Genomic DNA, 12,312 nt, shown 5'->3' with positions numbered 1-12,312 from the left:
ATCCTACTTCCATTAAAACCTGGAGGAAAACATGAACTTTTCAGTTCAAAAGCAAGACCCTGATAGTTTTCTAAGGATGCAGCATCCATGCTCAGACAGCTTAAGCCCTTGAGGGTTACATTTCCTTTTGGCAAGTTTCCTCTGAACAATCAGAGACAGCCAAACAGAAACACTGCAAATGGGCTCCTAGGAAGAATCCAGGCTGCCCATGAATTTTTCTTAAGTGAAACAATTAAAGAATTTAAGTCAAAGCCATGATAAAGCCATGTATGTTCTAAACTTCTACTTATTAGAGTAATTCTCAATTAATTCAAAGAGGTTAGTCACATATATCCAGCTAAACATGTGCATGACTGCAGGATAGAAGCAGAAGAGAATTCTAAACTGCATCTATTGTTATTTTAGAAAAGTGTTGATGGTTGCAAATAGACTTTCAGTGAAACATACAGCCTGAGCCAAACACCTGAAGTGTTATAATACAGAAAACAGTTTTAGAAGTATGTGTTTTATGCAACAAGATTCAATTTATTTCTAACATATATTAATTTTGAGTTAAGAAGTGTTTTTGCACTTCTGATCATCTTAGAAATAATACAGACTACTTGTTGCATTAAACAGCTACCAAACTCAAGCAAATTTTTATCTCCCTATTAGATTTGTTATAACAACGGCATGCTGTGTCTGTGGAAATCAAAGGAAAATCCTGCCTCCTATCTTTGATTTTTTATTCATGTATTTATTGCTTTGGAAATGCAGTAGATACCAAACTGCACATTGCTACAGTTCTATGTAGCACATGAACAATGCTGCTTCATTTTATCTTTTCAATAGAAAAAAGTGATTTAATAACATGAAAGCAAATGAACCCACATTAGTAGAAACTGCAGCACAATGTAAGAGACATTCCCCTTTGAATATTAATGACGCAAGTCTAAAGAAATATATACTAAAGAAATTGATTCAGTGGTCATTCCTTTGTAACAAATACAGTTTCAGTTATAGTTCTAAGATGTCTTATCAATCAAAATTTACACAGTCTGCTTTGCAAGAAAATACTTTTGAAAAATCTTAAATATTCTCATTTCCTTGTTATGAAATGATTGGAATATGATGGCACATATCATTTCAATAAACACTGTATTCCAAGAACAACTTCCAGTTAGATTTGAAGGTAGCAGACCAACATGTTTTTTCAAATTACTTTCCAGCTTACACTTTTGGGCAATCAGTAACATTTGAGATCAATAACACATGCACATCCATGGGGCAGACAGCCCCAAATGGTGTGATGCTGTCTGAATGGAGAAGTGTGGGCTGGGCAACTGGGACACTGAGAGCCGGAGGCCAGGCTTCTATTGCTGTAGTTAAATGATTAATAAATGATCTTTGGCAAGCTATTCTACTGCTCACGCACTCCCCTCACCTTACGGGGCACAAAATGTTTGGTGCCTAGCTAAACACGGACCCTGGTCTTGACTGAGTCTTCTAGCCACTCACACAGTATTACTAAATAAATACATACTGTGGGACACACACTTTCAGTTGCTTGCTTTAAGCAGATCACAGTAGTTACCGATGGTTTCAAGTCCCTCTACTTCTCTTAAGATTGGATTTCATGAGTATTATAATGGAAATGCCTTACTGAAATCAGGCATTCACTTAAAGTAATACATATATACATTTTTCAAACCATGTGTGATGGCACATATTTTCTCCCTCTTGAGCAGTAGCATTAAACCACAATAGTGGAGTTTTATTATTCTTACATAATTTCTGCAGTAGGGTAACAAGTAGTGATGCACTGTATTTTCTACTGTCTTCCATCTAAAAATTATAAAGCACATTAAAAACATTTAGGAAAAAAACACTTCTATTTCTGTAGTAAGCAGTGATAATACATGACTGAGTTAGTACCAATCTCCAAACTTACAGTCTTGGGCTCTAAGACAATTTTAAAAAAAAACCAAACAAAACCCCAAACCAAACTCCCCCACACAAAACACCATACTGGAAGTCCATGGGGCTCTGCATGGGCATCCTCTTAGTTATGAGAGAAGAAAAAGTTTCCTTCTCCATGTACAGGAGTCAAACTCAGAGAAACTGAGATCCCAATTTTCTCCTGATTATCAAAAAGGATTTACATTACCACTTTGCCTCAATTTTCCTGAGAAAAAATTGGGACACTTTTCCATTTTCTACCATAAACTCACCATGGTTGAAAAGGTTTAATATTTATACCTGTATTGACTGTTTCTGACTGGTTGCTAAGCAACACTCCTCCCTCCCAGTATCACGTAAGGGAAAAGACAGAGGGAAGCAGAAAATGAGAAATGTTGCGGAAAACAGATTCATCCAGTCTAAGTGAAATTCAATGGGTCATAGGTGCTATTTGTCAGAAAAGTAAAAGGGTACATAATTCCTGCAGGACGCACTAAGACATCAGTTTATGACATCACGCTAGCCATGCGCCATGTTTCTAGTACGAAAGACAGAACAAATCATCTGATATTCATCTTCTCGGGATCCTAACAGTGGCATCACTTGAGCCTCACTTTAAATTTGCTTGAGAAACTACAAGGGAACTTTTCTAACACTAAACTTGTAAAATCACAACTTTTTTTTCTTTTCCTTTTTTTTAGATAGACACTGCTTTGCCTTACAGCTTGAAAAGAAGTTTGGAAGGGTGTGTACAAGCAATCATCTGCTCTCCAGAATATTTCATTTCTCTTAGTCCATTACAGTCTTAAGGTATTGAGTGTAATACTTCTGCACAAATGAGGAAGTCTATGGAAAGGATAATATGATTAAATGAATCCGAGGAATATAGCTGTGGATGAGGCATGAAGAATCACTGGTTGACAGGTTACCTTCGCCATATTTAATTTCAGCCCAAAGCTAGCCACACATCATCAGAGCACTTGTGTAGCAAAAAGTAACACCAATAAACATACTCAGATACCCAAAGAAAGAGCCTTGGGTAACCTGGATAAATACCAAAAGAATTCAGAATTTTCCACCCCTTAAGTCTCATCCCCTTTCAACGGATGTTGCACCATGCTTCATTTATGATCATCTGTTCAAAACAGTTATCCAAAATGAGTTCACAGACCCACAGATACAAGTTTTTCAAGAGTAGTGAATGTCAAGTCAGGTAATTCAAACTCAACTCATTCCTTCAGCCTGTCCTTTTGCCCCACTTACGTTGACAGCATTTAATCATGGGACCGTCTGTAATTATTTCCAAGTGCACATCATGCAAGATGCTGAAGATGTTTGACATTTCTTTTTTATTCATGATTGGCCTCATTGCCTTATGTCCTTATGCAAGCATGCTGACAAGCCATCCTTGCACACGTCTTTTGAACCATAGCTTTAGGACAAATTCACCAAATTCAACCAAGTTTGAAATCACGTTACATTCCTAGAAATACCACGATGATGAGAGGCTGAGAGAGCACAAAACGCTGCTGAATCTCTCACTAACAGGAAGAAACATAAATTTGGTCACCACACATTACACTGGCAGTAGCTGAACAATTAGCAAGCAGGTAGCTCCACATTAGAAGAGAATATAACATGACTTGCACAAGAGACAGCCCCAAAAAGTACGTAAGAATCCTGGAAGAAAGCTGAAAGCACCATAGGGGACACAGAGACGGGAGTTGAGCTCTACTGCGTCATCAACTCTAAGGCATAAATCCACAGGAAACAAGACTTTGTTAGCTCCATTGCTCATGAAACAACCTGCCATCCCACTTGCAAAATATCCCTGCTATGGACTGGATGAAAAAACTGCTATGTACTGAAGAAAAAACTCTCCTTGTGGGCTTTTCAAAATTAGAGCAGAACACTAGGGGTACACCTCATTGTATTTGAGTGCCTGCAAGACTAAAGAGTCTTCACTAATCTGAAGGAAGAAATGCTTATTATTATAATCATCAACATCAATTTTGAAATAAATTTCTGAAAACAACCCATTTTGAAAATAAATATTAAAAAAAGAAAATCTGAAATTATTATAATGCAGAAAGAAACCTCTTTTCCTGTGTTTAGTCCAGCAAATTACTGGGTTTGTATCTTGTTTTTTACTTCATATTCTTTCTAATCTTCACAGATTCTTTTGGATAAAGTCGGCTAAAAATAATTCTGTGGCCACTAGAGAGTTAACTAATATTTCCCAGAGTTGGCAAACGTTCAGTCAAAAACCTGGCCAACTGCCTGTTGTTTACTGAAGCTAGGGAAGAAGCATCTGCAACATTACGAAAAGCATATTGTAAAAGGCAACACATGCAAATTAAACCTCTTGAGCTATGAGTAAATTGCTAGGAAAATTTATAACTCATTTAATAAAACTTGAAATAAATACATCGCCTTGGCTCTCAGGGAAAACAAAATATTTCCCATGATTCCATGTTCAAAAAATGATCATCAAACCAGATTTCTACAATTTGAATATAAAATCAAATAGCAATACGAAACAAATCTCCTTTCCCCCCCAACCCTTCTGTTCATGTCTTTAAACAACTTTGTGAGTAATTTTTGTGCCAAAGAACTTTCAGTGATTCATGTGTCTTAGATTCACCTTTTGTATTCACTCACTTAATATTCTTTTTTTTTTAACTGTATATGTGTCATTAGTAATGTTAGTATTTCTTGAATTTGACTACTTTATTATGAAGCAAAATGCCACCTTGCAGTTTCCCAAGAAATAGGGGAGTTGTTTATAAAAAAGACAAGGTCCTTTGAAGAGGGCATTTTTTTGCATTTCTGCAAACAGTCCCAAGCAAACAAGCTAAGAAACTGAAAACAGTAAGATTTTCCTGGAGGCACACATCTTTTAGCCTGGAATACACTTAATTCAGTCCCTGATGTTGTAAGCCCAGCCCAACCCAGATGGGATGCACATGTGCTATTAAAAGTAGAATATACTTTTATATTGTCTTGCAGATAAACCTATTATCTAACCTCACAACATGAGTTTCACAAAATCCTCAATTTTCAGCCAGAACAGGGACTGAAACCAGAAAAAGCTCTAAGAAAGATTATGCCACAAGACAAAGTAACTACTACAACCCATTCCCATTACAGCAGGGGCAGGGAATCTATGCCCTGTGTTGAAGCTGTGCACAACATTCATTTCAAACAAATGGCAAAGACAAGTTTTTCAAGTTATTTCTGGACAACACTAGAGCATGTTTTAAATTTGTGGCCAGAGACACTTTTAAGCCCTATTCCAAATGGAAAAGATGAATCTCTACTCCTTCACTTAGCAGCATTCTTCAAAAAATTTACTGGAATCTGCTGGCTTCTCCCCAGTATCTTCACTTCTCATCCCTAAAGGAGTAGGTAAATATCTCTGAGCCCTCTGAAAATCCTAGACCGTACCTGTTACCAGCTATCATCTAGAAGGTGCCTCCCTTCACAGCACCAGTCTCCACAGGACCCACATTTAATAATTACTGCATACTGGTGGGTAACATGACAGCTCTCCTGATACATGACCCAGATATAAAAGGGTTTGCCAGTATAGCTGCCAGAATATCACCCCTAGAATCACCTTCCTTCTGGACACGCGGCTTGTATCAGTAAGAGATCTTTTGCTGGTACAACTTTTATCAGTTCCCTGCTCAGAATAAGTTATATGCTGAGCAAGACTTCTTTATGGTATGACTGTATTCATGTTAAACAATTTGCCTACATGGTTATGCCACTTGCAACCATTTAAAAAATAAACAACTGAATTCTCACACAACTAATCATCATACATAGCAAAAATAGGCCTTTTGCCTCATAGCTGTCAAAAAACGTAGAAGATAGATACTGTATATAGATACCTGTAAACCAACAAGACTATAGCCATCAGTATAGACAATGTAGTAATAATGGAGTGCAAGTGATGTTTATTCAGCCTCAAATATTGCTGTTTAACAGGCACGCACACCAGCTACTGCAATATGCTCACTCTCAAAGTTCAACAGGCAATTACTTTGTATAAATGGAAAAAAATCCAATGGCCATTGTACACCACTCAAACTCACAGAGCTTGGTTTCTTTTTTCCTAAAAATAATCTGTAATAAATTCCATGCACAGGACCAACTGGAAAAAAAATGCTTTCTTTGGTGTTTTCTATCCCATGGTGTTTTCTATCCCTGTACAGAAATTTTGCTGACACGAAAGCCCAATAGCCATTTCTCCTTCCCCAAATATGTGTTTTATTTACTTACAATATAATTGATGTGTTTTACTTTCCAAGAACACATAAAGCTCTTTCAAGGAAAATATGACTCAGATTCTTTTTGCTATTGCTCTCAGCTCCTTGCTTGTCATTTAAGCCCTGGAGTTTGATGGGAAATTAGTCATTTAAAATGAAATTTGAAAAACAGTAAAACACTGGCAAAATATCATAAATACTGAACTGAGACTAAATGTGCAGACAACTTTCAGTTCTTAGGTTTATGATCAAAAAAATATTTATAGATATATCTATAGGTATATCTACCCCATTCTATATAATGCAAAACATAAATGTAAGACCTACAGGTAAACAGGTGGTTTTCTAACTTCTTATTGTACTTACAAAAATGAAAGCATAAAATGATTGTTTTAGACATAATGTTCAATGCCCTTTTTACAATTCTCATATATTTTGCCATCAATCACGATCATCAAGATACTGTGACTGCTGTCTGCTGACTGACAACAAAAAGAGAAATTTAGAGGTGTGAGTGAAATGACAGAGCTGTCATGGCTGCCTCAAAAATTACTCTTCTGAAAGAAGGAGAGATAAAACTTTTGAAGAAAAAATGCATACAGCACTGATGTCCCTGTCAGTATGTGAGGTAGGGGTTACTAAAAGCTTAAGGGGAAAGAAAAAGTTGTCCAAAACTTTGCCTTCTACTCTTAACAAAACCTCATAATATTTTTATAAAGTTTTTTTTCTTTCCTCTTGAAGCTACTGTAATAACTGAGGCTGCACTGATAAATCTGTGACCAGATCCTGAAAAAAATTACAACTCATGTTGGCATTATGAATGCTGACTGCCTCACTGAATTAGGTGTATTATGTACGTTAACTAGTACATCACATCTTCTGGTCAACATTGGAACTGAAACACAGAAAGCAAAAACTTAGTTCAATCCCACATTCTACATTCAAAAATATTTATGTGATTAAAAAAACCCCTCATAATTCACCATTTCTTTTTTAAAAAACAACACAAAAGCAAAATAAATTAAAAAACACAAAACCAAACAGAAACAAATTAACCTTTAACTGCCACGTCCTCTTGTTCTACAATATCAAAGTCATGGTTAAATCCTGACTAAGACTTATACATATGACTATTTTCCCTATAGAAGTAATAGTTAACAGCCATTACCTTCCAGAATTTGCCTTTCTGCATAATCGTAATTTCTTAAAACAAACCAAACTAACAGCAAGGTTCTTTAAATCAAAAACGCGCAAGACACAATGAGCACATGTTGTGAAACCCTTCTTCTCCACTACGCTTTCAAAATTTTAACCAACAAGTCAATTCAAGAATATTTGCAAAATGGCTTTATTAACTTTGCTCTTGGCCTACCAGCAAGGCAGATTAGATTTGCTCTGACATCTTAGTTAAACTCCAGTTTCTTGGGCCATTGCTGACATGCAGATGCCACTTCTCTGTAGCCACTTCTCACTTCAAGTAGGAAGTGATTATCAAACTTTGAATTTGGCTAAGAATCAGAATTGACATGACTGCTTTTTCACAGAATTGGCATCAGAATTGACACTTACTACTACTTTTTCACAATGTACTACGGGGGACATATATCTAGTCAGAACTTCAGTATAATATGGTATCTACATGATAGCAATGCTCCCTATCTACGTGCTAGGGTGTTGTCCCAATAGCAAACAGAAGATCAGCATCTATTACATGTCAGTACCACTTCCTGAAGTACCCCACTTTTTCCATAGTTCCAATGTCCCAATAATAATCAGGAAGTTCACAAAAATGTCTTAAGGTGTAGTGGTTTAACCACGACATAAGGTAAACAGTTTTCTTCTATTTGTGAAGAAATGACTACTATATGTAATTGATTTACTTTTTTGCCTTTTTTTAAAAAAAGGAGATAATGTTGTCTAATGTTACTCCAAACACAGGAGACTGGACTGTAATTGTAGCCTGTTATATTAAGACAATTCACCTCTTAGTACCTCATTTTCTTCATTTTTAAATGGGCACAGACTTCCTTGCCAAGTGCTCTGAGATTTGCTGACAACACAAATGGGCTGTACAACAAGCATGTATTCCTTTTTGCTGGGGCTGGCAATTGCACTCATTGCTGATTTGTTTACTCTGGCATTTTAATGCCACACAAGGAACACGGACTTTGGACACTGCCCACTTGTCAAACACATCCTGCATATAATCTCTCTAATTGTGGGAAAGGCTTTGAGAACCAGCTGTGAAAATGTGTCTGATATCAAGTTATAAAAGTTGAGCATAGTAAATCGAAGGCAAGTTCCAGTTTAAGTAGTTTCCGTAGGGTCTGGGATAGACATAAATGCCAGACTAGGAAACCACTTCACAGCATGTGAAATGCTCTTTTTGTTAGAACCACAAACTTCTACTAGATTGCTGATTGATGTAACACTTGGATTAGAAATACACAGCATGAAATTCCATTTCCAGTGAGGAAAGGGAAGTTCTTGATGAGACTGGTGAAAGAGTGATAAAAGCTTCACTCAAAGCCTCCATTTTAGTATCAGATAGTGGGAAACTTCCATTTAAACAGCCCAACAAAGCCCATTAGCCATCAATCTACAAGCACTAAATAAACCCTTAACACCTCTAAGAGACTATAACGTAATCACCTAACCAATGCTGTTAGAATCACCCCGACACAGATGCTGATGAAGATCAGAGAAAATTTGTAGATAGGAGAAATTTCCTCTCAAGTGGCTCAAAGCAGCTCTACAATGAAACCGCACCCACTTCCACCCTTACCTTCACACTTAGCTGCCAATGGTATACACAGGAAGAAAAAAAATCCTACCTCACTAAAGAGAAAAAAAAGGCCAAATATAGAGGGAGGGTAAGGAAATGTTTTTGTCTGGCTTTCAAGGACTAGGAAAAAGCTTTTCTAGTATCCATGTGTTACTGCCAGCTTTTCACAACTAGGACATCTTTCTAGATTCTTAAAAATTGCTGAGATATTGCAGCAGAACACTATCAGAGTACAGTTAAAATTAAGAACTCCTTCCAGCATGAAGGTAACTGTTCGCTACTCCCTGATGGGGACAAACAACATATTTTAATAAAAATGAATCCTAGGATTCCTAAGGGAAGAAATAACTTTCAAATCTGAATCAAGATTTTCTATCAGAAGTTGGTGGTGGTTGGTTTTGTGAAAGAGAGGAAAAGAAGAACGGCTTGGGGTTTTTTAGGTGGGGAGATATGGAGGACTAAATTTAAATTTTTTTGAAAGATGAGTCATTTTCAGTCTTCACTGTCCAAGATGTTCCCAGTTCATGACGAATAATGTTTATCTTGGACATGGTAAAAACTGATATGTGCAAAACTGCAAGTACCTTGACAAAAGGGCAGGATAAAATAATTAATTTTAAAGTAGTAATTCTAGCACACGCATATATGGAATTAGCTTTGGGATCTTGACAGCCACCTCAGTTGCAACTCAGTTTTTTACTCCTTTCTTTTGTCAAAGCTTTTCCCTCTGGCTGGGATGGATAACAAAGCTTATCTCGGCTTCACCCATTCACTGTTTAATATCTTAGAAAAAACACATTTGTTATGGAGTTAATATTGACATTCTGGAGTGTGTGCTTCAGTTGTTAAGACAGATCCCAAATATCCTATTCTGTTAGCCCTTCTATGGTGTTTGGGGACAGAACCAAATCCATTGTCGTGCATCCATCGGAATCTTCTTAAGCGACATTATCATCTGAACTTAGGCAGGGGAGATTCATTCATTCAGAAGAACTGTCCCCCCAAAAAAGACAAAAAGATATATAGGTGACAACTGGATTTCCAGCTTTAATGCAGATATCATACAGGTCAAAATGTCAGATTAGATATAACTACTATTTTTGCTGGATTATGTTCAAAACTAGTCAAGAGTTCATTCACATCTTCATTCTCAAAGACAACCAAATAATTACCACACTGTTTATTGCAAGGTACTCTCAAGACAAGACACTAAAAATGGAGGTCTAATTTATGTAGACTTTAAAGAGATTGATCTCACTTAAAACAAGCATCTATTCTCTGGTTTCAGTCTGTGTTAATTGCGAAGATGTTAATGGCTGTTCACCAAGAAACAGACTAACATGGTGCACTGCTTTTGGCTGGAATAGAGCTAATTTTCTTTATAGTAGCTTGTATGGGGCTGTGTTTTGGATTTGTGCTGAAAACAGTGTTGATACTACAGAGATGTTTTAGTTGTTGCTAAGTAATGTTTGCACTAGTCAAGGACTTTTCAGCTTCCCATGCTCTGCCAGGTGCAGAAGAAGTTAGGAGGGGACACAGCTGGGACAGCTGACCCCAACTGACCAAAGGGCTATTCCATACCGTATGATGCCATGCCCAGTATATAAAGCTGGGGGAAGAGCAAGAAAGGATGGGACATTCGGAGTGATGGCATTTGTCTTCCCAAGTAACCGTTACGCGTGATGGAGCCCTGCTTTCCTGGAGATGGCTGAACACCTGCCTGCCCATGGGAAGGAGTGAATGAATTCCTTGTTTTGCTTTGCTTTGCTTGCGTGCGCGGCTTTTGCTTTCCCTATTAAACTGTCTTTATCTCAACCCACGAGTGTTCTCACTTTTACCCTTCCGATTCTCTCCCCCATCCCACCAGGGGGGAGTGAGTGAGCGGCTGCGTGGGGCTTCGTTGCTGGCTGGGGTTAAGCCACGACACATGGCCTGCTCGATCCACAGCCAACTGAAACACCTTTAATAAGCTGGGCTCAGTAGCACCAGCTGTGAAAAAAACCCACACACTTTCCCCCCCACCCCTTCTTGTCGGAATATAAAACAAGGTTTTATCTATCATAGGGTACATCTGTAGCATCTTCTACCCTAACTGGAACAAAACTTAAATTTACTTTCCTAACATAGCACTATTCAGATGAATACATAACACAGGGTTTTACTACTTGTTTGCTCTATATTGTTCTCTCTCCTTGGGGAAGCCTTTAGAGCAGATTCTCTCCTATATACACTTTGTATGCTAATATACAATTAAAAAGAATGCCCGTTTTCTTTTGTAGTTGCAGATGTCTTTTGCTGTTAGATATATTGGCAAGTTGATGCAGAGGAACAGGCTGAAAACCAGACTGCTTTCTCTTAATCATTATTAGGAATATTTAATAAATGACCCAGATCCCATATTCTATGCATTTTTATCCATCAAATCCATCTTTATTAGTACCTTTCACATTTTTGGAGAACTAATTTTCAAAGTTCAGAGGTTAACTTGTCTTGTTTTGGTACTGAACATGAAGCAACTTCTTATTGCTTTTGGCAAAGCGGAGTCTTCCTCTACTGGAAGTAAATGGAATCTTATCAGGAATCAAATGTTGTAATTCAGAGATGGGGTCAGAATATCAAAATGTCCATATCGTCCTGTGCAGCACAGCTTGGATATCAGCTCTGATAAATTATAATAGGTCAGAGTAAGCATTATAGTCTGAGAAAGTCTTTCTGAACGTAGCAATTGTCATACTAAAAACTGAAACATATCTGAAAAAACTATTAGCAATCACGGATTTGCTTGTTTGTTTTCATATAGCAACCACTTCTGACAATTATGCTTCTTTTAGCCATATATATAATATATAAACATATATGTGTATATATAATGAAATGCATAATTTTAAATCCTAACTGGAAATTTTTATTTATATGTATAATTAAAGTGCACATTTCTCTGAGTATGTCATGTTACGTGTCTAAATCAGCTTGTTCTGAGACAGGCTGACTAGAGAGGCTGAATTGCCAAGTTATATTGTATTGTACGCTTACAAGCTTAGGGTGTTAAAGGCTAGCCCTTCCACAGTCTAAAGACCCACCGGTAATTCTTATAACAGTAATTAAAAAAAAGATGGTTTTCCATTCTTCCTCAAATACAGCAGTTAGTGTCATTACAACCACTTGGTAGGAGTATACACCTCTGCACTAACAAGACAGAGAGGCAGACAGCCAAACACACTTCAAGGTTCTCTTTGGCTGTGTTCACATAGTCTTTTTAAAGAGGAAAATAAAAAATATCTCCTCCCTTGCCAGCATGTGCAGCACCACTGATAG

The 12,312-nt window shown here is 37.2% G+C and overlaps 1 protein-coding gene across 1 annotated transcript in view; it reads right to left on the bottom strand.

Moving 5' to 3' along the window:
- Window positions 1-12,312, bottom strand: part of LRMDA (leucine rich melanocyte differentiation associated) — a 696,410-nt gene that overhangs the window by 354,470 nt on the left and 329,628 nt on the right. The gene's annotated exons all lie outside the window — the stretch shown is intronic.

This window comes from Mycteria americana, chromosome 6 (assembly GCF_035582795.1).
Source record: "Mycteria americana isolate JAX WOST 10 ecotype Jacksonville Zoo and Gardens chromosome 6, USCA_MyAme_1.0, whole genome shotgun sequence".
Lineage (NCBI taxonomy): Eukaryota > Metazoa > Chordata > Aves > Ciconiiformes > Ciconiidae > Mycteria > Mycteria americana.
Note: the sequence above shows the minus strand (reverse complement) of the source record. Positions and strands in the feature narration are given on the sequence as shown.